The sequence below is a fragment of the Bos indicus genome, chromosome 8 (assembly GCF_029378745.1).
Source record: "Bos indicus isolate NIAB-ARS_2022 breed Sahiwal x Tharparkar chromosome 8, NIAB-ARS_B.indTharparkar_mat_pri_1.0, whole genome shotgun sequence".
Lineage (NCBI taxonomy): Eukaryota > Metazoa > Chordata > Mammalia > Artiodactyla > Bovidae > Bos > Bos indicus.
In genome coordinates, this window is record NC_091767.1 from 18,756,607 (window position 1) to 18,778,482 (window position 21,876).

The 21,876-nt window shown below is 34.1% G+C and overlaps 1 long non-coding RNA gene across 1 annotated transcript in view; it reads right to left on the reverse strand.

Moving 5' to 3' along the window:
* Positions 1-2,309: 2,309 nt before the first annotated feature.
* The window catches only part of LOC139184507 (uncharacterized), a 250,801-nt gene continuing 231,234 nt past the window's right edge, over positions 2,310-21,876 (reverse strand). The window contains exon 4 of the long non-coding RNA XR_011568009.1: positions 2,310-2,864. This is a non-coding gene — a long non-coding RNA (uncharacterized lncRNA). The remainder of the gene's footprint in view (positions 2,865-21,876) is intronic.

Here is a 21,876-nt window from a genome sequence, read left to right on the forward strand (position 1 = left end):
CTCTGAATTAGAATGATTGGCCAAAGACCACACAGAAACTAATCTCATCACCATAAAACCCGAGACTGTGAGCCACGTGGCAGAGATGTTCTCTTGGGTTCTATTACCCTACTGCTCTCCACCTTGGTGCCCTTTCCCAATAAAATCTCTTGCTTTGTCAGCAGATGTGTCTCCTTGGACAATTCATTTTCAAGTGTTAGACAAGAGTCCGGAAGGGGTTTCCCCTTCCTTCAACAGTTCAGGAACAACCTTTCATTTCCAAGAAAGCTTTTTGCTGGCAGTGGATTGGTTGCCAATAAGACTAATTTTTCCTTAGAGGAAAATGCTAGTAGCTGAAGTGGATTAGGTACTGTCTTGAATCAGCTGAAAAATACAAAAGTTGACTCTGGGACCCAACACTGATTCATTAATTTTGCAGGGGCCTACAGTGCTTATAGTTCAGAAATGGACCATTGGATTTTGGTAGAAGTAAAATTAAATCCTCTCTAGAATAAAGTTTCCTTAATTTAATCCCTTTTATATTCACAGAAATTAGGGTCAAGGAATGAGTTCACAGCCCAGGGCCAATAAAGACATTGGAAAACAAGCATGAAAAGCAAATAACTGATTTTGATCTTGAAGGACTACAGATTTTGATTTTATCAAACATACAATATAAAACAACTATGTAAGAAATATTTAAAGAATAAATGCAACTAGAAAAATTGCAACAAAGGGGCATCAGAATTGAAACAGAAAGATCTGAAAACAAATTATAAACAAAGACTTTTTAGATGTAAAATAAATTCCTTGAAAAAAAAAAAAAAGCCAATGTACATTAATCTGCAGATAGTAAACAACTGAAGAAAGAATAAGAAAGCTGGAAAATGTATCTGAAGAAATCACCCAGATTTAAGTAATTCCCTGAAAAGGAGATGACAATTAGGAAATAATCAAAAGATACAGGGGACAGAAGGAAAATGTAGAGTATAAATTTAATTTGTGTTGTAGGGGAAGAAAATTTTAAAAATGAATTGAGAAAAAATAGCTACAAATTTCCTAGTCCTGACAGAAATGGTAATATAAATTCATGAAATACATGAATATGTATTAAAATTGGCACAAATAAAAAATTAGTCAAGTCCAAATTCATTACACTGAAGCTTCAGAACAAAGTAAAAGAGCCTTAAAAATGGATATAGAGAAAACACAGGTCATTTATAAAGGAGCAGCAATTGAAAGACAGCATTTTTTTTTAGCATCAATACATGATACCAAAAGAAAGTAAAAAATATTACCAAGATGTTGTGAAAAGTAAATATCAACCTAGAATTGTGTATCTAATAAAACTATCCTTCAAAAAAAAATGTGTGGAAATAAACAGAACTTTACATTTACTAAATTCCATAATTAAGAACTTTGAAAATACCAAAAATTAAAATAATATACATCTGTGATAATGTACAGATAGGGTATGAACTGTACAACTTCTTTAGAAAGTTTTGTCTACCACCATACCACCCTGAATGCACCCAATCTCATTTGATATCAGAAGCTAAGCAGGGTCAGGCCTGGCTAGTACTTGAATGGGAGAAAATTTTATTATTACATTATACCTATTCACTTTTCAGTTTGTAAATGTTTTACCCAGTTGTTGTATTATAGGTATCAATGTTATTTGAGTGCATATTGGATTACAGAAAAACAGTAACTAACCTTTTCAATGGGAAGCAGCATCCTTGTCTTCACTCTTCCACCAAATATATACTTAACAGAATCCACACAATGGCAAACAAGTCCCAAGTCTAACTTTACCTTCATTAGACATCATCAGAGCTTTTCAACATCTATAAAATGGTAGTAAATTATCTGTCTTGCCAACATAATTGGATTGCAATGTGAGATTTTAAGCGAGTTACTCAATACAATATAATTCATGGTATAGCATAACTTACGGAGAAGGCAATGGAACCCGACTCCAGTACCCTTGCCTGGAAAATCCCATGGATGGAGGAGCCTGGTAGGCTGCAGTCCATGGGGTTGCTAGGAATCGGACACAACTGAGCGACTTCACTTTCACTTTTCACTTTCATGCATTGGAGAAGGAAATGGCAACCCACTCCAGTGTTCTTGCCTGGAGAATCCCAGGGACGGGGGAGCCTGGTGGGCGGCCGTCTATGGGGTCGCACAGAGTCGGACACAACTGAAGTGACTTAGCAGCAGCAGCAGCAGCATAACTTATGATACTACTACATGAATATTTATCACTTTAACTGAAATAAACCACTTTCTTTGGTGATAAGATAGTACATATATTTGTAGATGGCAGCCTTCTTCATATCTGAACTCAGAACATGGTAAACATGCTGGGATAGGACCCATCATACTTAGAACCCGGGAAAGATGTGCGTGATTACCATTTGTACTGAAATCTACAAGGTCAAATTAAAAGGCTACTTCAGTAATAATTCACAACCATAAAGAGACAGATATTTTCCATTCTTGTAAATAAAAAAGGAACTCTGTGGCCAAAGTGTCAACCAACTTGATAGAGCAATTATTCTCTTGGGCGAAAAGTGCTATTATAGGTGAGAAACAAACTTTTAGTTGATGACTAATGGATTGATTTATGCCAAATAGAGTGATAAAAACAAGCCTGTGGGGTGATTTTCCATAAATGATACATATTACCTTGATATGTTGAGAAGCAATTGGTGTGAGGTCCTGTCACAGTGCAGCATAGGGGTTCTGGAGTCAGAAAAGATCCAGGTTCAAATCTGATGTTTACCTCTTAACAATATTGAGATTTAGGGCCAAGCACTCAAACTCCATCTTCTTCATGTTCTCCATCCATCAACGTGGAAGGGTGCTACTTCTTTGGGTTTCTGTGAAGATAAATAAGAAAGAGCAAGAAAAGTAATTAATTAGGTGCTTGGAATATTGGAGTTTAATGATAATTAGCACAGGGTTTGGAGCCAGATGGCCTCTATTTGAATGTGGCATTGGAGCTTACCAGATGTGTGTGGCCCTTGGCAATTTGCTTAACCACTCTTTGGTTCTATTTCTTAAATTATAAGAATAGTAAGGGTAATGACTGTACCTACTTCATGAAGATTCAGCTAATTAATATTTTAAAGTGTTTAAAACAGTACCGTAGTACATAGTAAGGGCTCTAAGTTTTTAATAAGATGAAAATGCAATGAACAATGTTTACTGTTGGCAAAACCAGATTAATACATTTTTTAAATATTTTCCCTAGTTCTTGGGGCTAATAGTTGAGGTTGATTTACATATGGCATAGCTCCTACTCAGAAAATCAAATTGTTCAGGTAATAGTCTATGAGAAATAAAGGGAAGAAATTTCTACAAAGCTGAAACCAAACGCTCTGGTCTAGCTGTGAATAATCACAGCTGGCTCGCCTTAAAAGGTTAGAGGATTAGAATGTTAATAATTTTGTATTTCTTAAGCAAATATGTTCAAACATACAACGAGCAGCTGTTCCCATGGAAGAATGAGCCAGCGACAAAGTTTCATCAGTTAAAAGGAAAGCTATTTTTGGTCAAATGAGAGCTCAAAAAAGTGTTATTTTTGAAATGCTTTTTAATGACAGAAAACATAAATATTTTTTGCAGCTCTTTAATTCAGAAAACAACTTGCATAATGCTTTTGAACTTGAGAAGTGTAGATAAAAGCTTACTCCAAATCCTAGAAGTATAAATTCTTAGGAAATTCTAATGAAAAAAATGTATAGTTTTTATCATGAAGGAAGTTGAGTTCCATATACATAGGAAAAACCAATTAATTTAAAGCTATGTTTCTTAATCTTTTTTTTTTTTTTCCACTATTGCCCCTTTAAATAGCTTTTTAGGACAGCTTTTTCTAATTGCCTTTCACGTGTAACTTTGATACCATAAATACAATATACATATGCCTATATACATAATTTTTTTTTCCCCCGGGGAACCAATTGTCTTTCCACTGGGGACAATATCACCCATCTCCTTTGAGAATTAATGTCTTAAAGTGATAATTTACAAAGGGAGTGTCTTTGTTTCTGGTCTCTGATTGGGAAAAGTGCCATCGTTATTCAGTGTATAGGCTGCAGTCCATGGGGTCACGAAGAGTCAGACAGGACTGAGCGACTTCACTTTCAATTTTCACTTTCATGCATTGGAGAAGGAAATGGCAACCCACTCCAGTGTTCTTGCCTGGAGAATCCCAGGAACCGGGAGCCTGGTAGGCTGCCATCTATGGGGTTGCACAGAGTCAGACATGACTGAAGTGACTTAGCAGCAGAAGTCATGTCCAACTCTTAAACCCCATTGAATGTAGCATGCCAGGCTCCTCTGTCCTTCACTATCTCATGGATTTTGCTCAAATTCATGTCCTTTAAGTCAGTGATGCTATCTAACCATCTCATCCCCTGCAGCCTCCTCCTCCTTTTGCCTTCAGTCTTTCCCAGCATCAGGGTCTTTTCCCATGGGTGGGCTCTTTACATCAAGTGGGCAAAGTATTGGAGCTTCAGATTCAGAATCAGTCCTTCCAATGGGTATTCAGGATTCATTTCCCTTAGGTTTCACTATTTCGCCTTGCAGCCCAAGGGATTCTCAAGAGTCTTCTCTGCTTCATGTAACTCTCTTCACCAGGTTCCTTATTTAATATTGTTCCTATTTTGTCTACTTGTTTGGTTTATTTTGCTTGGTTTTATTTATTTAGTATCAGGAAACCTATTTTAGACTTTCTAGCTGCAAGTATGGGAGTCTATGTTTAATAGAGCATGGGTAAAAGTTTTAATATGTTTAAATAAATTCTTTATTATACTTTCCATATTTTTTTCATTCAACTGCCTTATATAAAAGAGGCATAAGTTATGAGGGGAAGCCCCCAGGTGGCATGGTGGTAGAGAATCCACCTGCTAACCAGGAGTTCTGGAAGACCCCCTGGAGAAGGAAATGGCAACCCACTCCAGTATTCTCTCCTGGGAAATCCTATGGAGAGAGGAACCTGGTCGGCTACAATCTATGGGGTTGCAAAAGAGTTGGACATGACTTAGTGACTAAACGACGACAATGTGCCTTGGTATCCTCATTATCTATAAATGAGGACAGTAATAATACCTAATTCTAGGAGCTGCAACACCCACACTAGTGTTCTTGCCTGGAGAATCCCAGGGACAGAGGAGCCTAGTGGGCTGCCGTCTATGGGATCGCACAGAGTTGGACACGACTGAAGCGACTTAGCAGCAGCAGCAGCAGCAGGAGCTGTAACACTTAGATGGGTTAATATGAATAAGGTTTTAGAGCAGTGTGTGGTAAATAGAAAGCAGTACATCTCTTTCTTATTTTTATCTTTCATTAAAACTAGCTTAAGACCCTATAATAATTTCTTTATAATGATAAGCCTCAGGTTAAAAAATCAAGTAGAAAGAGTAGTGTCAAGAACACAGAATGGTTGAGGGGGAAAAAAAAAAAAAACATGCTGGGAACTAAGCTAAGTCTTCTGTTGGGTGCTACATGTCTCTTTCATATCTGATTCATTTTTTGTACAATAGACGGGTTATCTTATTTACTGTATTATCACAACCGGTTCTCTAAAGTTTATGTGACCTATATCTGTCATTTCAAATCCAATTTCAAATTTCTTTCAGGGAGTGTCTGATTGGCTCAACTGCCCTTTCCTTATTTATACTTCTAGTCTCTAGTCAGTTGGGACAGGTATAGCAAACTTGGTAGAGAACCCCAGATTTTGAGAATGAGTAACAATTATGAAACAGAGAGGATTTCTTAGAGTGGGCAAATTTGTAAAAGTTGTCTGTCTCCATTGGATAAGAGATACAGCATCAAATCATTATTTATGAGGTGTTAACTTCAAGTTTTTACCTAAATTAATATTCCCAAATATAAAGGAAGTTAATAATGACAAATGAAATTGAAATATACTAAGCAGTTGGAATATTTATGAGGACAACACATCACATTGGCAAGTCTAACGTTTGGCTATACAATGCCCCAGATATCATAAAGGAATAATATCTTTTTTATGTAAGGCAGCTGAACGATTAAAAAAAAAAATCAAAAGAGTAATAAAGTGTTTGTTTCAACACAGTAAATTTTTTCTCCATGTTCAATTAAATGTAAAATAAAATGAGACCCTCTAATGACATAGCTCCCTTCAAATATCATGATCTTATTTTATTTGGGATGCTGGCAAGAAGGGACTTACATGAGTTTCTCTATCTTCTTTACTTTTAAAATATCCTGTATAAAATATCTACTGTGAAAATAATTTTAGGAAAAAATGTGGCTGAATTCTACTTGATATTTTGCATCAATTAAACATGTTTGCTCTTGTTGTGGGGAAAAAATCTTACACTGTATAAGAATAACAGCATACTGTGAAAGTTCAAAATGGTAATATCTCAGAAACATATGCATGATAGTGTTTAAAAATAGTCCACCAAAATGGAAGTGCTTGAATATAAAATCTTGAGAAAACATTGCTTCTCTTATTTAGATATACTGGACATCAAGCAACATGACAGAGAAAATGTATTTAACAATGCAACAAAATAAAAATTTGCAATTCTATTTTCTGAAATTCCAGATATTTTGAACCCTACTGGAAACAGAACATATAGTATGCATTCATGGGAAGATTATATGGACTTCAACCACCCCATTCATCAAACTGGTCTAGTTTACTGTCACAATACTTCAAATGAGAGAGAGAAAGGTGATTTTATTACCCTGCACATCTAATGAAATTTATTGGATTCCAGTTAAGTTTATGTTGAGGGTAGAATTCCACAGAAGGACATTCTGCTTAGAGTAACTTTGCCATGGTATTACAAAACAACTGTTAACACAATTTAAGATTTAATCTTAAGATTTAATCAATATATTATAGGTATCCTTAGAAAAACTGGATTAAAGCAAACATAAATAATAAAAACTTCAAGAAAATTGGAGATACCAAGAGAACATTTCATGCAAAATGAGCACAATAAAGGACAGAAATGGCAAGGGTCTAACAGAAGCAGATGAGATTAAGAAGAGGTGACAAGAATACACATAAGAACTATCCAATAAAGGTCTTAATGACCCAACCACTAAAGTAGAGTCAGACATCCTAGAATGTGAAGTCAAGTGGGCCTTCGGAGCATACTATGAGCTAGTGGAGATGATGGAATTCCAGCTTAGCTGTTTCAAATCTTAAAGGATGATGCTGTTAATATGCTATATTTAATATGCCAGCACATTTGGAAAACTCAGCAGCGGCCACAGGACTGGAAGAGGTCAGTTTTCATTCCAATCCCAAAGAAGGGCAATGACAAAAACATTTCAAACTCCCACACAACTGTACTCATTTCACATGCCAGCAAGTTAATGCTCAAAATCCTCTAAGTTAGACTTCAAAAAGTATGTGAACTGAGAACTTCTAGACATTCAAGCTGGATTTAGAAAAGGCAGAGGAACCAGAGATCAAATTGCCAACATCCATTAGATCATAGAAAAAGCAAGGGAATTAAAAAAAAAAAAAATCTGTTTCATTGACCACACTAAAGCCTTTGATTATGTGGATCACAACAAACTGTGGAAAATTCTTAAAGAGATGGGAATTCTAGAACACCTTACCTGTCTCCTGAGAAACCTGTGTGCAGGACAAGAAGCAACAGTTAGAACTGGACATGGAATAACACAAGGGAGTGGTCCCATATCAGGAAAGGAATACATCAAGGGTATATATTGTCACCCTGCTTATTTGATTTCTGTGCAGTGTACATCATGCAAAATGCCAAGCTGGATGAATCACAAAACTGGAATTAAAATTTCCAGGAGAATTATCAACAACCTCAGATATGCAGATGATACCACTCTAATGACTGAAAGTGGAAAGGAACTAAAGAGCCTCTTGATGAAAGTGAAAGAGGAGTGAAATGCTGGCTTAAAACTCAACATTCAATAAACTAAAGTCATGGCATCTGGTCCCATCATTTTGTGGCAAATAGAAGGGGAAAAAAGTGGAAACAGTGACAGATTTTATTTTCTTGGGCTCCAAAATCACTGTGGACTGTCACTGTAGCCATGAAATTAAAAGATGCTTGCTCCTTAAAAGAAAAACTATGATAGACCAGGACAGTATATTAAAAAGCAGAGATATCATTTTGTTGAAAAATGTCTGTATAGTCAAAACTATGGTTTTTTCAGTAGTCATGTATGGATGTGAGAGTTGGACCATAAAGAATGAGCACCAAAGAATTGATGTGTTCAGATCATGATGTTGGAGAAGACTCTTGAGAGTCCCTTGGACAGCAAGGAGATCAAACCATCAATCCTAAAGGAAATCAACCCTGAACGGTCATTGGAAGGACTGATGCTGAAGCTCAAGCTCCAACACTTTGGCCACTTGATCCCAAGAACCAACTCATTACAAAAGATCCTGATGCTAGGAAAGATTGAGGGCAAGACAAGAAGGGGGCAATAGAGGATAAGATGGTTGGATAGTATTACCGACTCAATGGACATGACTTTGAGCAAACTCTGGGAGACAGGGAAGGACAGGGAGGTTGAGTCAGAAAGAATTTAGCAAATGAAAACAACAAAACTCTATTAACACATCAAAATCAGATTTTAGTACACATCTTTTCATAATTAAGCTAATTAAAATAACAAAACTAACCATTTTGAGAGTTACTTATTTTGAAAACAAAGTAATTTTGTTCAGATGGTGATATGTCTTGTTTTTTGATTTTTGTTTTTTTTCCTTTACAATAAACATGTTAAAGTTCTTTTAGACTGGTATCTCATGTTCTTAAATGGTTTTTGTATTTTTATTTAAACAAAGTGGTTTGTTGACAACTTTTTCACCCTGATTCTTCATTCATCAAAAAATATGTCTAAAATATAAAATAAATTGCTTAAAGTCTAGGGAAATAATTCAATAAAAAGGAAAAATAAAACCTTGCTCATCTTAAAGAAATTTATTAACAAGAGGAAGAGAAATGTAGCATACTTTCTAGAAATGTAGCATTTTACAAACAGACAATATTTTTTGCTATTATCTGACCAAATTCCTCATTTTATGTATGAGGAAACAATTTAGTGATGTGTTTTTACTCAAAAGTAGATAGTCATTAGAGCTCCAAGGAACACAGATTTTTAATTACTTGGAACAATGTTTAAATACTTTCATCTTTTATTTCATACCAAATTTCACAGTACATGAAGATGACTTTCATAAAATCTCTCAGTTCAAAAAAACATCTTCTCATATTGTCTCATTTCTAAAACTACACATTTACTATCAGGTCTTCCTTCGACACTGGTGGCTCAGAGGATAAAGTGTCTACCTGCAATGCCAGAGACCTGGGTTTGATCCCTGGGTTGGGAAGATCCCCAGGAGAAGAAAATGGCAACCCACTCCAGTACTCTTGCCTAGAAAATTCCACGGATGGAGGCCTGGTGGGCTACAGTCCGTGGGGTCACCAAGAGTCAGACACAACTGAGCAACTTCACTTCACTTCACTTCCTTTGACTTTACCCCAAAAGGGTAAGAAGTTGGCAAAAAAGGAAAGTCAATTTTCTTTTCTATCATGCTTCCAGTCACAGACAGCCAAAAACTTTTTACATTTTCTAGGATTGTTGGATTAGGCCCTAAAGAAAGATGCTTCTCAATTTTACCTGAAAAACAAAATTGATCCCTATATACTACCCTATGGACTATAGTCTGCCAGGCTCTTCTGTCCATAGAATTTTTCAGGCAAGAGTACTGGAGCGGGTTGTCATTTCCTACTCTATGGGTCTTCCCAACCCAGATATTGAACCCACATCTCTTGTGTCTCCTGCAATGACAGCCAGATTCTTTATGATTACACCACATGGAAGTCCAAGAATACACACACAGCAAATAAGAATGCTATGAATAAAATACCCATATCTCACTTTTTGAAGTATTAATATTTGACTGTATAGTATGACACTGTAGCTGGGCTTTATTTAACAACTTGACTGAGGTAAAGCCAACATAATGAACTGCACATATTGGAAGTATAATTTCACAGAAGTACATTCTGCTTCCAGAAGGACAGAATGTTCCAATGAATGCTTTCAATTCTCTTCCACTGACTTATATGCATATATTTGTACAAATAACACAGTGCACTTATTACTGTGGCTTTATAGTGAATTTTGAAATCATGTAGTATAAGTCCTCCAACTTTACTGTTTTTTTTTTTTTTTTTTTTCAAAATTGTTTTGGCTGTTCTCAGTCTGTTGAATTTCCAACACATTTAAGAATCAGCTTATTGAACTCCATAATAATTCTATGAGGTTTCTGATAACAATTGCATTGAATTTGTAAGTCAATTTTGAATAAATTGCTTTCCTGACAATATTGTTTCTCTATCTTTTGAACATGAAATTCCTTTCCATTCATTTACATCCTTAATTTCTCTCAGTATATTTTTCCATACACAAATCTTGCACTATTTTTGGTTAAATTTGCTCATAAGTACTTATGACCTACCTAAATAGCATATTGAAACGCAGAGACATTACTTTGCCAACAAAGGTCCCTCTAGTCAAGGCTATGGTTTTTCCTGTGGTCATGTATGGATGTGAGAGTTGGACTGTGAAGAAAGCTGAGTGCCGAAGAATTGATGCTTTTGAACTGTGGTGTTGGAGAAGACTCTTGAGAGTCCCTTGGACTGCAAGGAGATCCAACCAGTCCATTCTGAAGGAGATTAGCCTTGGGATTTCTTTGGAAGAATGATGCTAAAGCTGAAACTCCAGTACTTTGGCCACCAAGAGTTGACTCATTGGAAAAGACTCTGATGCTGGGAGGGATTGAGGGCAGGAGGAGAGGGGACGACAGAGGATGAGATGGCTGGATGGCATTACGGACTCGATGGACGTGAGTCTGAGTGAACTCCAGGAGTTGGTGATGGACAGGGAGGCCTGGCGTGCTGCGATTCATGGGGTCGCAAAGAGTCGGACACGACTGAGCGACTGAACTGAACTGAACTGAACTTTATATATTGGTGTTATTATAAACCAAATTGTTTTCTTCACATCTTCATGTGCTTATTTTTAGCATAAATTAATTGAGTTTTGTATCTTGATTTTGTGTTCTATGGCTTCCTAAAGCGTGGTATTAGTTATAGCAGTTTTGTTATGTGTACATTGCTTAGAACGTTCTGTATAGAATTTGTTTATAATTTGTTATGTGTATATTTCTCAGAATTTGCTGTCACCTACAATTAAAGGGATCTTTTTTCCCTCCCTTTTCACCATGGATATCTATAGTACCTTTTAACTTTTTCTTCATGGTTGTTGAAGTATCTAGGATTTTCAATTCAGTGTTCAGTAGAAGTAGTGCAAGTAGACATCCTTGCCTGTTCCTGATCTTAGAAGAAATTCAGTCTTTTATGCTTAATTATGATGTTAGATGTGGGTTTTCCCTAGATTCACTTTATAAGGTAAATGAAATTTCCTTTTTACTTTTGTTGAGAGTTTTTATTATGAAGAAGTATTGAGTTTTGTCAAATGCATTTGCAATCTGACATTAACTGAATGTCATTAATTGTATCCATTGAAATTAGTAGTTTTTGTCTTTTATTCTATTAATAGTGTGTGTTATGTTAATTTTCTAATGTTAATCCCACCTCATATTCTGGCATGAATTTTACTTGGTTGTGGCATGTAACCCATTTTAAATATTGCTAGCTTTCAGCTCTAATATTTTCGTGTTTTTGTATTTATGTTCATATGGCTGTTGGTCTATAGTTTTCTCTTTTTGCAGTGTCTCCGGCTCTCAAATCAGTATGATTCTGGTCTCTATCATCTGATAGAGTTTGCTAAAGATTTGGTATTGTTTTTTATATATTTGATATAATTCACAAGTCATCTGTGCTGTACCACTTGTGTGGGAATATTTTTAATTAGTCATTCAATGTCTTTACTTACTTCAGGTCTATTTTAATGTTTTTTCTTCTAGAATAAGTTTTGATACTCGTATGATTCTAGGGATTTGCCTATTTCATTAAGCTGTCCAATATAGTGCCAAAAATTATTTATAACAATCCCTTAAATTATATGGTCTGTTGTAATGTGTTATCTTTCATTATTGATTTTGATAATTTGTGTCTTATCTGCTTTATTCTTAGTCTAGATAAATATTTGTCAGCTTTATTGATATTTAAAGGAATCAACTTTGGTTTTATTGATTTTCTCTAATTTTCTGTTTTATAGTTCCTTGATGTCTCCTATATTTCTTTTCTTCTCTCTGCTTGCTTTGAGTTTAACTTATTCTTATTTTTAAAAAATTTTTAACATTCAAGAGGTTATTTATCTGATAAATTTCTTCATTTATGGTAAAGGCATTTTAAGTTACATATTTTCTTCTAATCACTGCTTTAGCTACTTCTTATAAATTTTGATATGTTATTTTTTAATCAGAATATTGTCTAAAATATCTTGCATTATCTAAATTGAATCACAGATTGCTTAAAAGTCTGCTGTTCAAATTTCCAAATATTTGGAGAATTTTAAACATTTCTTTTGCTAATTTCTAGTCTAATATAATTTTACTGTAGGTTGAGAATTCACTTTGTATAACTTCAATCTTAATTTACCTTATTTTATGGCCTAGTATATGTTTTATACACATTTGAAAAATTAATGTTTATTGTACTCTTCAGTGAAATGTTATATAAATCAATTATGTGAAGTTAGTTATTGACACAAATATTTTTCAAATATTCTATATATCTACTAAATCTTTGTCTAGATTTTTTTAGACAGAAAAATAAATTATTGAAGGCAGGACACTGACATTTCCAATTTTAGTTGTTAAATTGTATCTTCCTCTTTTCTTTTTCATCTTTTTTAAATATTCTTTTCTTATATTTTTCCTCTTTTCTTTTTTCTTCCTGTACTTTGGGGCTCTGATTTAGGTGAACATGCATTTGTAACTGTCCTATGTATTTGAGGTACTGACCTTTATCATTATAAAATGCACCTTTTTGTTTCTACTAAAATTCTATCTTAGTGTGTTTTATCTTCATATCAATTTATTAATTTTATTTTTACTGTGCTTTTATTTTTTTAGATATAACATTATAAGGTATATCTTATCACAAACAACTACAGATTAATAATTATTTATTTTGGGTAAAATATAGCCAATTTGCTCAAGTTCAGCTCGAAATCCTGAGACATCCTTTATGCTACTACTGCTATTAGAATTCAAATAACACAGTGTTACAATATTGCTTTGTGCAACCTTGTGTCAAAGAAGTCAACAGACTGAATGAAAAATACATATGTCTATTGAGTCTTTTATATTAAGGTGACATAAATAGTGCTTACAATCATTTTTATTTTTTTCCTGAAGATCTGAATAACTATTCTGACATCTGGTGTCAGTCTGAAGGAGTTTCTTTATTAATCCTTGTAAAATGAGTCAGCTGGTGATGAACTGCCTCACTCTATTTTTATTTTGGGAATATCTTTTTATTTCTCTTCTTTTGAAGGATACTTTGGCTAGATACAGAATTCTTGGTTGATTTTTTTGTTTCTCATACACTAGTTTCAATTTGTCATTTCATTAATTTCTGGCCTCCTTGTTTCTGATAAAAAGTCAGATGCTAATCTTATTGTGGGTCATCTGAACATGATAGTTTAGTTTTTCTGTTAAGGATTTCAATTTATTTTCTATGCCTTATTTCAACTCTTTACTTATGATATATCCATGAGAAGAGCTCTGTGTTTATCATACCTTTCCTTTCCTCACTCTATTTCTTTTATTCCCTCTCCCTACCTCCCTTTTTTCCTCTGAGAATTTTTTACTCATTATTTAATATTTGTTCCTAATATTTTTGCTCCTCTCCTTCTTGATTCCAATTACATATATGGTGGTGTACTTGCTGGTTTTGTACAAACTTCTGAGTCTCTGATAATTTTAAATATTTTTCCATTTTGATATGCATATTAGCTTACATAACTCTACTGATCCATTGACAATGCCGCTGATCATGAGTATTATCCAGTGCTCTAAATTCAGTGAGTTCCTTAAAAATACGTGTAGATGATGCTAGTCTTCATGACCTGTCCCATGTGGTAATTCTCTATTCTGTCATAATGGGGAAAATTTGGGTGCAGTTTAAAACAAGAAAGTCACATATTTTCACTGATCTTAAGTTTGGCAGGTTTACAAACACAAATACTTCTCATACTGTTGTACACTTTGCTTGATTTACAGAATGTCTAATAATTAATTTTGTCAACTTTGTAGTTTTGAAATTGCTATGAGGAAAAGATTTGCTCTTTGAAAATCTTGCCTCTACTTAACTTTTCAACATATGGGAATTAGTTTAATAACTGATTTAATGTTTGTATCTGTTAATTTTAATATCTGTGCAAGTTTCAATTGATTGGAGTTTCTCCTATTTTCCTGTTTCTTTGCATTTCTGCTAATTTTTGTTTGTAATGAGAAAACATTATGAACTTAACCTATTTGAGTTATGGATTTAAAAAAAAATTCTATTAATGTTATTGAGCTTTCATCAGAAAGTAGTTTTTTGAAAACAGTTTGACACTTTAGGTCTCACTTTTAGTAACTGTTATAACATACTCCTGCATAACCTACCCAAAACAATGTGAATAACATAGTATTCCAGCCTTATTTGTGGGAATGGACAGACATTATTCTTAACCCAATGTAAGTATAGGCATTGTTACCTTAAATCTTTTCTGATCAGTCTTTCTCAATTTCCCAGTGTTTCTTCTCTCAGGTTTGCTGATCAGTACTCTGCTAAATAGGACTTCCCTGGAGGCTCAGACAGTAAAGCGTCTGTCTATAATGCGGGAGACCAGGGTTCAACCCCTGGGTCAGGAAGATCCTCTGAAGAAGGAAATGGCAATCCACTCCAGTACTGTTGCCTGGAAAATCCCATGGACAGAGGAGCTTGGTAAGCTACAGTCCATGGGGTCGCAAAGAGTCGGACACGACTGAGCCACTTCACTTTTACTCTGCTAAATACAGAGTCAATATCTTTCCAGATATCCAGAGTTACCACTCTGAATGGATCTCTCCTTTCTAATAATTTCCCCTATGATTTCTACTTTCCTTGTTTTCTCAGACTTCCAGGTCTCGATCCTTAATTCAGGAAGTCTGCTGAGCTTCATCTAGGCTTTTCTTCTACATACCTTGACCTGGAAACTGTTGTCCTATGCCTGGAGAAGTGTTGTTGATATACCTAATGTGATGTTAGTTTGTTTCAAACAGAAGAGTTTAATCCATTTCTTACTGCTGCATCATGAATAGAAAAGTGGAAGTCTCTGGTTTTTTTGTTTGTTTGTTTTTTGGCTTTTGTTTTTAAGGAAGAAAAAAATTCCTTATTTACTTGAATAATTATATATTGTGGGAGACAAGAGCTCCCACCATTGTGGCCAGGGTGTAAAATTAAAATGTAAAGTGTGATCCCCCATTAAATTTGATACCAATGAACGAAAAAGAAATCAGCAGAGCAGCAGATGGTACTGTTTGCAGCTCTGGGAGAGACTCGAGGCTCATAGTCACCATCTGCCTGCACAGCATTTTCTCAAACTTAGTATTTAGCAAAGTTTATTACTACTAAGCTTATGAGCATTATGAGACAGATTACCAAATTCCTACATTCTACCATGCTTTAATTAAAAGAAATATATGTCATGTGCTGGATAATTATGGAAGCTACGTGAAACATAAATATTGTGGCCTGTTACTCTTCTTAATGACCTCTGCTTTTTTGGTTCAATGCCAAAAAGAAACATTTACTAAGTTATACAGTATACCTTTAAGAGGTCTGTGGGATCAATTCATTGTTCTGCTTGCAAATTCTTACATAAATTCTACCCCTGAAATCCTTTATTAAAACTGACTCTTAAAGAGGGGATATATGTATTCCTATGGCTGATTCATGTTGAGGTTTGTCAGAAAAAAAAAAAAAACAAAATTCTGTAAAGCAATTTTCCTTCAATTAAAAAATTAATTAATAAAAAAACTGACTCCTAATGTGAAGTTCTCATGAATACAATTTGTGATTCCTGTTATATAAGTTGTTGATGGTTATATATTCTGTATTTCAAGCAACACACATTCAGTAAATTTCAAACCATCCATTGGCTAAAAAAACTGTAGCTATACATATTGAAGTTGGTAGAGAAATTTGTTTAGATATAATAATGCATAATTAATCTCAGTTTTGGATAGAGTTGCAAGTTCTCCATCTAAATCTATGGGTATTTTCTAGGGCTTACATAATCATTCACAGTATTAGGCTGAAACATAGGGCCATTTTTGTAGGTCAAAAGTGGTCAAATTTGATAAACCTATACAGTTCAAATTAACATAAGACAATTTTAATTACCATCTTTTGCCAATACGGAGATCATGCTTCTGTTAATGATTTCCAAAACTGTTACACAGGTATCTTTTTACTGCTATTGCTTTTAATATAAAAGATGCACAGTGAATATCTTGGTTACTAATATTTTATTCCTGTAATATTTCTGATTATAAAATCTTAATGTGAACTGAATAAAAAATGAATTTATAGTTGCTAAAGAGTGGTGTTTAAAGGCTTAAAATATATATTTCAAGTGATTTTCAAATTTCTATGTAGGAATAAAAATGTTACAATAACCAAGATAATTTGGGAGAGAAAAATGAGCAGGCAGTCCTTGCTCTAATTCAAAGTTATAATAAATAATCCATTTTTCTAGGCTGAACAATAAAGAAAGACTGCCTGGGTTTTCTTCCATCTTTGTTATTTCATAGATATGTTGCACTAGATGTGATACTTTTAATATTAATCCCTACCTCTAAAGCTCATTTTAAGGATTAAATATATCAATCCATTTAATGTATATCAAAGTCTCTTAGGCATAGACAGAACTCAGTAAAGGTCAGTTATTGTTATTTTAGGTGCATATTCAGTATTTAGAAGTGAGACAGCATGGATTTGCATTGTGACATTGATACTGACTCAACTGTCTCATTACAAATATGTAGTTTTTAAAAGAAGTACTTATTTCATCAGTTGTTATGGGTTTAAATGAGTTGATGAACATAAATTACTGAAGATCTTGGCCTTTGAGTCTTAAAACTGACAAACTATTCTTTTATATGTATATAGTTTATATAAATTTTAAGAAAATTACTGCAATTCAGGCCATGAAGACTATGTAATATATAACTCCACTCCATCCCCAGCTTCTAAGCAGGTTTAAACACAAATATCTCCAAAAATGGATACATTCTCCACTGCATAAATCTCTGGGAAAAATATGAAACAAAATTAACATTCATTTATGGAACACAGAAGTTACTTTTTAGGGTATGGGGTTAGGTGTGTAAGATACACGCAATAACAAAATAAAGGTTATTGGAGATACATTGCTTCATTTCCATTATTGTTCCTGTCTTTCAGAGAGACCAGCTAGGTCTACTGATTACTCTGAGTCTGGGCCTCTTTTGGCCCCAAAGCAAATTCTTGACCATCCTGGACTTTATGTCCTCTGTAAAATCTTACTGGTTCCACTGGACACATGCTATATAGTCTGACCACTTGTTCTATCATGGTAATGAACCTCAAGAACAGACTATGGCAACAAGTGAGATGTAGGAGAAAGAAGATATGTGGGAATGTGGCCAGAAAGGGGCAGTGTCATAATTTTTCAGTTAACAAAAATAGTTTATCACAGTTTTTAGTATAGGTAATAATTTTTATGTGGATAAATAATGCTAATTTGTAAAATTTTAGGGTTACATTTTCTATATTGAAGTTGGTTAGATCAATAACTAGGATTTCTCAATGGCTTAGCAGATATAGAATATGCCTGCAATACAGGAGACACAAGAGATGCGGGTTCTATCCCTGGGCTGGCAAGATCCCCTGGAGAAGGAAATGGCTTGGTTTTTGCTCTTTTTCAATGATTAATCAGTAAAAATAAAATTTTCCCTTTTGTTTATATAATTTTGAAGGAATGTCAATCCAGATTTTTATGAAATATCTATAAATATGTAAGCGAAGGCAGTCTGATTAAGGAAAAGATAGCTTGTTTCATACAATTGGCAATTTCATTATCTAATTTATAGAATACTCAACAGCCTCTATTTTGTATGTAAAGCACTAAGGATCTTGGCTACTTCACTAAATAGGCAATATGATGGCTTGTTTTAAATGAAATTAAGAAATTTCATTTGCTTCTTGTGCAAAATCAGCACTATTTTTGCTTTAAAAATGTACTGAAAGTATTTTAGAACGCTATAAATCTTTGGAAAAATACCTTAAAGGAAACATAAGACTATTTCAGTCAAATCAAGCTAAAAATATTCATTCTTTGTAGAGTAATAATTTTGATTTATTTCATTCTTTTTTCCATGTAATAACCTTTAGGAAGTCATGATAATCAATTTCTCTGATGATATAAATTCCTATAGTAGATCAGCTTCCATTATATTAGACATAATGCAAGTATTTGCATATTGCTATTACTACTCTCATATACACAAGGATATAAATGTGGAATAATAGTATACACTCTCCACTTTTATGCCACTAAAGAAGTTCTATGTGTTGGGATATATACTTTCAGGGCCCAGTATAGACAAAGCAAACATTTTCTAACATATTTTTGTGTGAACTCTAGATGTCTGGATTTCTGAATTATACATGAGAATAATAAGTCTGCACAGTCTTTTTGATGTTATAATAACAGATCTTTTGATATATTTATAATATTCAAAGGTTTTATTCAAATAGAGAAAAGTCGAATGGTAGTTATCCTATAAACCACATGTAAGTTAGCAAATGAATAAATAAATACACTTTGAACCAGTATTGCTACTTCAGGAATTTCTCAAAAGAAGTTAGAGATGTGGATGAAAAAAAAGCCTTTGGTAGATATCCCAGCTTTATTTACACTTGCAAATGATAAAAAACACTATGGAATTTGTGCACTAGTAATGGGAAGTTTCAAAAATAAAATATAACATACTTCTATGTTGGAATACTAAAAATAGTGGTGTCTAAGTGTATTGATAGACAATATAGTGTCTAGCTGGAAAAAAAGGCAGAGAGAGTGGTTTGTACAATATAGTGTAGCTGAAAAACAAAACAAAACAAAAAAGCAGAGTTAGAGTGGTTTGTACAATTGATGACAAGAGAAAAAGATATACAAACACACAGAATATTAACCTTGTTCAGAGAAAAATGTTAATATTTGTTATTCCTCTGTCAGATGGATTACATAGGATTTTTCTTTTTCTTTTGTTCTCTTTTGTACTGCATTTCGGGATGTATATACTCTTTAAGATTTTTCATAGACAGGATTAGACAATCTACCCTGAGTTAGCCACATAAGACAACTACAATAAATTTGATGTATTGCCATCATAAAACATTTGCTGAGAGCTTTAAATATGAAAGATATTAAAACTAGACAGTCATAATTGCTCAGTTTTTCAGTTCCAGTCCTTGTATAGCTAATGAAAGAGGAATCAAGGCATGAAAAGTAGTGATGTATTACTTTACCTATTTATCTATCTATATTGCAAGTAGGGGACTAAATAATATTCCCTTAAATAAGACTGTCTTATGATAAACTACCAGTTTGACTGTAAACCTACAACATCAGTGTTAGAACTCTTACCCATAAGTTACTATTATTGTCCAGTTTATTGATTTTTGACTGTCATATGATTATAATACAATGTGGAGAAGATACTGCTTTTCAACCAAGTTTGATCACATTGAACAATTTTAACTGCCCAAAAGATGAAATCCTTTAAACTGAATCAATCATGTGTACTCTGAGTGATCCACAAGGAAACTGCCACATTTTACTGCTGCTGAAATTTCCTTCAAGAAACTGAATTATCAGCAAGGTAGCAGGATACAAGATTAACATATAGAAATGTGTTGCATTTCTTTATACTAACTGGTGGCTCAATGGTAAAGAATCTGCCTGCAATTCAGGAGACCCTGGTTTGGTCCCTGGTTCAGGAAGATCTCCTGGAGAAGGGAATGCCTACCCACTCCAGTATTCTTGCCGGGAGAATTCCATGGACAGAAGAGTCTGGTGGGCTATAGTCAATGGGGTTGCCAAGAGTCAGACATGACTGAGTGACTAACACTTTCACTTTCTTTATACCAACAATGAAATATCAGAAAGGGAATGTTAAAATATATATACCTTTTAAAATTACAACACCCAAAATAAGATACTTAGGAATAAAACTGACCAAGGAGGTGAAAGGCTTATACACAAAGAACTATAAAACATTAACAAAGGATACTGAAGATGATTCAAATAAATGGAAATATATCCTATGCTTTTGGATTAGAAAAATTAATATTATTAAAATGTCTATTCTACCCAAAGCAATATACAGATTTAATGTGATCCCTATAAAATTACCTATGACATTTTTCACAGCACTAGAATATATAATCCTAAAATTCATATGGAACCATAAAAGACACAGAATTGCCAAAACAACACTGAAGAAAAAGAACAAAGCAGGAGGCATAACCCTCCCAGACTTCAGACAGTACTACAAAGCTACAGTAATCAAAACAGCATGGTACTGGTGCAAAAACATACATGTGAATTGATGGAGCAGAATAGAGAGTCCAGAAACAAACCAACACACCTATGGCCAATTAATCTTCCACAAAGGAGGCAAAGTTATATAATGGCAAGACAGTGTTCTCTTCAGCAGGTAGTGCTGGGAAAGCTAGACAGCCACATGTAAATCAATGAAGTTAGAATACACCCTCTCACCATATATGAAAATAAACTCAACATGCCTTGAAGACTTAAACATAAGACATGACAGCATAAAACTCCTAGTAGAGAACATAGGCAACACATTCTCTGACGTAATTTTTTTACCAGTATTTTCTAAGGTCAGTCTCCCAAGGCAATGTAAATAAAAGCAAATAAATTAAAAAAAAAAAAGTGACCCAATCAAACTTACAAGCAAAAGAAACCATGGACAAAACAAAAAGACAACCTATAGAATGCTTGCAAATGATGTCACAGACAATGGCTTAATTTTCAAAATATACAAACAGCTCATACAAGTCAACAACAACACAAAAAGCCCTATCCAAAAAATGGGCAGAAGAAATAGACATTTCTCCAAAGAAGAAATACAGAAAGATGCATGAAAATATAGTCCACATCAATAATTATTAGAAAAATGCAAATCAAAACCACAATGAGGTACCAACTCACAGCAGTCAGAAAGGCCATCATTAAAAAGTCCACAAATAACAAAGGCTAGAAAGGGTATTGACATTGTTGGTAGGAATATAAGTTGATGCAGCCACTGTGGAAAACATCATGGAGGTTCCTAGGAAAATAAAAATAGAATTACTATACAATGCAGGGATCTCACTCCTGGGCACATATTGAGACAAAACTCTAATTCAAAAAGATGCATGCATCCTTATGCTTATAGCAGCACTATTCACAATGACCAAGACGCAGAAACAACCTAAATGTCCATCAACAGATGTTTGGATAAAAAAAGACATGGTATAGTTTTACAGCAGAGTACTACTCAGCCATAAAAAATAATGCCATTGGCAACAACATGGATGAAATTAGGGATAATAATAATAAGTGAAGTAAATTGGGAAGAAAAAGGCAAATACCCTCTGATATCACTTATGTGTAGAATCTCAAAGATAACACAAGTGAATCTATCACTGAAACAGAAACAGAATCACAGACATAGAAAACAGACTGTTGGTTTCCAGGAGAAGAGACTGGGAGAAGGATGGAGGGAGAGGTTGGGGTTAACAGATATTAGCTTTTATATACAGAAGGGGTAAACAATAGGTC